We start from the raw sequence: 4,907 nt of genomic DNA on the forward strand, positions 1-4,907 counted from the left end.
AAAGAATATTCCGGGGGGTGGGGGGTATCCTTTATCCATCCCAGTGATTCTGTTTCCTTTCTATTTATCATGATTTATTCCTATTCTATTTTTCACTTGGATAATATAAGTCACATTCAGTAACTACAGCAGGGAAAATATTAATTACAGGTAGCAAAGCAACAAAATGTGAATATTCTGAAGAGCTGAGTCTTCTCTATACCCAGTGCATATGGCGCCATGTCAGCATTTCACGACAATCCAACTTACCCGCCACTTGTTTCTTTGGCTCCTAAGTTTTGGGCTTTCGATGCCCACAGATGGACTATAATTGACTTAAAATAAATAGCTTTTTTTGCAAGTTTAATATGTTATTAATATTCAGATTGTTTCCCAGACTGAACCTATAGGTATTCACAAAGAAATCTGCCAAATGTTGAATTTTTACCACTCGTCTGATCCCTTTCTTTCAGTCTAAGATGAGCAAAATTGTGAAATCTATTTCCAGGAAAGATCATCCTATCAACTGATTAAAGAACTCTGCTTCCGCAAGAGTATTCCTTTGCAGCATGCTGGCAGGTGATAGGCTTTGTTATCTGCAGAAAGTGTCTGTGGCTGCGTTAAAGCGTCTGTAACGCTTTGTACTTGCACTTCTGTTTTGGTGCTCCTGGAAAGAATTCAGCTGATTTAAACTAAAAGTTTATTTAAACGTCATGATAATTGCAGATGGAATTTGTAAGTTTGTTGTTGTGACACTTACAACACTTCCTGTACCTGTAACCATTGTTTAGATATTATCTGGCACTGCGGCATGCAGATTGTGCAAACATATGATTTCCTCGGTACAGAAAGCCTCACTTCTATGAATACCCTGACAGATGATCTGCAATACCCAAAACACAAATCTCAACCCATCGCCCAGAAGCAGACAAGAGAACTCCAGGCCTGGGACCTGCCTAAAGTCAGCACTTGTCTGGTGACAATGGGACGGTCAGGTATGGAGTGCGCTGTAATTTATGATATCAGGAGACGCTAATTCAGGGTGTAAGATACGTGTGTGCTTCCTCCTGTGTCATGGTGAATGGCATTGTATAAAAGGCCTTTGTATTAGGCAGTGATACCCAGAGCACTTTTATGGAGCAATAGTCCTGCTCGTTGTACAAGTGTGACCAGATGAACATCAAACTGTCTCTCTGGCTGCAGCTGCATTGAATCTGAGAATCCTGTTAATCCATTTTCAGCAATGAAAACCATCTGTGTGTATTAAGGTCCCCCCACCTCAGTCCCATGTACGTGTACAATGTAGATAAAAAGGAATTTGATGTAAACCCTGCTGGAGGGGTGAGCACAGTGTTCAAATTCTATTAAAGAATACAGGAACACCCAATCCAGGGAAGCCATTCTCCACCAGAAATTATCACCTGATGAAGATGAAACTGTTATTTTGAGGTCAGTGGAATAGGTGGAGGCTGTCGCCGTGAATTCTTCTGCACAAAATGAAAGCTGCAATTCCAAACTCACAAGATGAATGTCAATGTCCTCTGGTTACTTGCAAAAGATAGAGGGCAACATCATGAGTTTGTCTGCACGAGATGTAAGCCATAATACCGAGCTTTCCTGCATTAGATGGAGGCCACCATCATAAGATGACCTGAATTAGATGGAGACCATCATTATGAGATGAACTGAATTAGATGGAGACCATCATCATGAGATGACCTGAATAAGATGGAGACCATCATTATGAGATGACCTGAATTAGATGGAGACCATCATCATAAGATGACCTGTTAAGATGGAGGCCATCATCATGAGATGACCTGAATTAGATGGAGGCCATCAGCCTGAACATTCAGATGTCATCTTTACAATATGGAGGCCACCATCCCTAACCTCAACCCCAACTGCCCATGATAGAGGCCATTATCCTGAGGTTACCAGTATAACATGCACCACCCTTAGCTGACCCTTACCAGATGAAAGCCACCACCCTGAGGTTACCTGTACAAGATGGACCACCCGTTGCTGACCTTTTCCAGATGAAGCCCACCATCCTTAGCCCCTTCACAAAATATGGAGGCCACCATCCTGAACTTATCTACAGAAGATAGAGGCCACTATTTTATGGTTTCCTTGCTATTCTGAAGAAATCAGTACAAGGTTAGGCCTGGCATCCTGAGGTCTGAATTTAAATTCAGCCAATCAATGCCCCATGAACTTGGTCACCTTCACAATGTCTCTGGTCACTTGATTGTCTGAATTCTCTCACACACAGCCTATGGTGTCCATTTCATTTTATTTGCTGTAATAATTCAGACCAAATCTTTCTCTGTAGTCTCTCTATGAGGAGCTCTATGTTTTGGGGTCTGAAGGTCCCCCATGTCTCCTAAGAGAATGGTAAATATTTTTCTTTGCTCTCCTTGTTTCAGTGGAATATATTTGCATGCTAATGCACATTCCAGCGAGTCATATTCCATTTCTTGCTGGAATACATTATTTGCATGATGAGAAATGCAGGACCGACATATCCTCCTGGTGTATGGATATCAGGTGCTCCACAGAGGATTCTGGAATGGAAGATGAGACTCTGAAATTCTGATCCCAGGTACACAATTGTATGTACAAAATTCACAAACATGGAACCTGAAAAAAGCTTTACATCCCTCAGCACTGTACGGCCTGGAGATAGGACCATGTGTACAATCAGCACATCTAACCACATCCAGGAGAGAACAAGAAAGTGTATCCGATAACATGTGCTGGGACCGGCTCAACTTACTGATGGGAAAGAACCAAATAACTTACACCCCAAGGTAGAAATATAGAGGAACCCAAAAACATAGGAAAGAAATACCAATCTAACCGGTTAGAAAATACACTTCATGGCCAAATGTTTGTAGACATCCCACCAACACACCAATATGTTGGTGTCTCCCAATGCAATGCTATGGCCAGAAACATGGAGTTGGTCCCCATTTCTGACTAAAACATCCCACAGTCTTCCAGTAGGGCTTTCCACAAGATTTTGGTTTATGCCTATGGGAATGTGTGTCCTCTGGTGAGGTCAGGTACTGATGGTGGGGATTTGCCCCCTATTGGTGAGGTCAGGTACTGATGGTGGGGATTTGCCCCCATTGGTGAGGTCGGGTACTGGTGGTGGGTATTTGCCCCATTGGTGAGATCAGGTACTGATTGTGGGGATTTGTCCCCTATTGGTGAGGTCAAGTACTGAAGGTGGGGATTTGTACCCTATTGGTGAGGTCAGGTACTAAAGGTGGGGATTTGTCCCCTATTGGTGAGGTCAGGTACTGAAGGAGGGGATTTGCTCCCATTTGTGAGGTCAGGTACTGAAGGAGGGGATTTGCTCCCATTTGTGAGGTCAGGTACTGAAGGTCAGGTACTGAAGGAGGGGATTTGCTCCCATTTGTGAGGTCAGGTACTGAAGGAGGGGATTTGCTCCCATTTGTGAGGTCAGGTACTGAAGGTGGGGATTTATCCCCTTATGGTGAGGTCAGGTACTGAGGGTGGGGATTTGCCCCCATTGGTGAGGTCAGGTACTGATTGTTGGGATTTGGCTCTATTGGTAAGGTCAGGTACTGATTGTGGGGATTTGGCCCAATTGGTGAGGTCAGGTACTGAAGGTGGGGATTTGTCCCCTATTGGTGAGGTCAGGTACTGATGTTGAATGGGAAGACCTGGCTCACTGTTCCAATTCATCCCAAACGTGTTTAGTAGGGTTGAGGTCAGGCCTCTGTGCACTCAAGTTCTTCCACACCAATCTGGTGACGCCATGTCTTTATGGAGCTGGCATTGCACACAGTGTATCAACCCCCCTTTTTCCCAGGCTTTTTTCTAGGGAAACCAATTCTTTTTTATTGGCCTTTTTATCAGCTCTGCTTCTTAAATGTTCTTCTTAGTTTGCTACGTTCCGAGGAGCATGCACACTCTTTGTAACGACCTTTCGCTTCCATGCACTCACTCCAATGTCGGCTGCACCTCACTAATTTCCTGAAGGTGACAACTGTGGATCATAAATGAGCAATGTGTGTTAAAATGGTCACCTAAATTCCACAACAGGGGAAAATGTGACAGTGTGAAAACACAGGAGCACAACAGGAATACGAGGACATGGTCACCATATACCACATATATAGGAAAGGACCTACACAACACCTATGGATTATTTTACCAAAAGCTGCAGTTTTAAAAAATGTAAAATGACTTTTGAAATGTTGGTAACACGTCTGAGAGCCTAATGATTGGGTTTAAAATTACTTTAAGTAAATTGCTTTTTTTTTCCTATTAGCCACAGATGGCCCCCAGGGTGGTCCAGGTAGCGGTCATCACATTATATCATGAATTCCTCCTGATTCCTCCAATGTATGGATCCAATAGATGGGACTCACATATCTGTGTCTCTCTCAGATCCTCTCCATTCATACGCAGAATGTGAGTGGCAGAGAACAGCAGCGAACCAATCCAAGAGAAATAGTTCTGAGCACTATATTTCCCCCCAGACACAGCCAGGCCAAGTTGTTTCTTCCCATTTAACACCCCTGGTGAATTTTACATTGTAGGATTTTTCCACAACAGTTGTAAGAATGTAAACAGAGCAGAGTTTGGGGCCACATCTGGCTCCCACGTTTGCGGCATCTCGCTCCAGACTGAGTAAGATGAGAACTGTTACCTCAATCTGTCAGATTCCCAACCTCCAACAAGTCCGCAGATTGCATTCATTTCCATACAACGTGCGGCTTAGGTGACCCCTCTGTATGAATGAAAAACACGATCTAGAAGAATGAGAACTCTTCATTGGGGGGGACTCCTCCGCTCCTATTCACTCATCCCAACCCATCCCAACCATCCCTACCATGCCTACCTATCCCTACCATCCCTACCCATTCCAACCCATCCCTACCATGCCTACC

At 43.9% G+C, this 4,907-nt stretch overlaps 1 protein-coding gene across 1 annotated transcript in view; it reads left to right on the forward strand.

Annotated features, from left to right (window-relative positions):
* The first annotated feature begins 845 nt into the window (after positions 1 to 845).
* FLI1 (Fli-1 proto-oncogene, ETS transcription factor) overlaps positions 846 to 4,907 on the forward strand; it is a 64,151-nt gene continuing 60,089 nt past the window's right edge. Inside the window, exon 1 of the mRNA XM_072425513.1 lies at positions 846 to 974. The gene's annotated coding sequence lies outside the window, so the exon portion shown is untranslated. The remainder of the gene's footprint in view (positions 975 to 4,907) is intronic.

The sequence above is a fragment of the Pyxicephalus adspersus genome, chromosome 11, assembly GCF_032062135.1.
Source record: "Pyxicephalus adspersus chromosome 11, UCB_Pads_2.0, whole genome shotgun sequence".
NCBI lineage: Eukaryota > Metazoa > Chordata > Amphibia > Anura > Pyxicephalidae > Pyxicephalus > Pyxicephalus adspersus.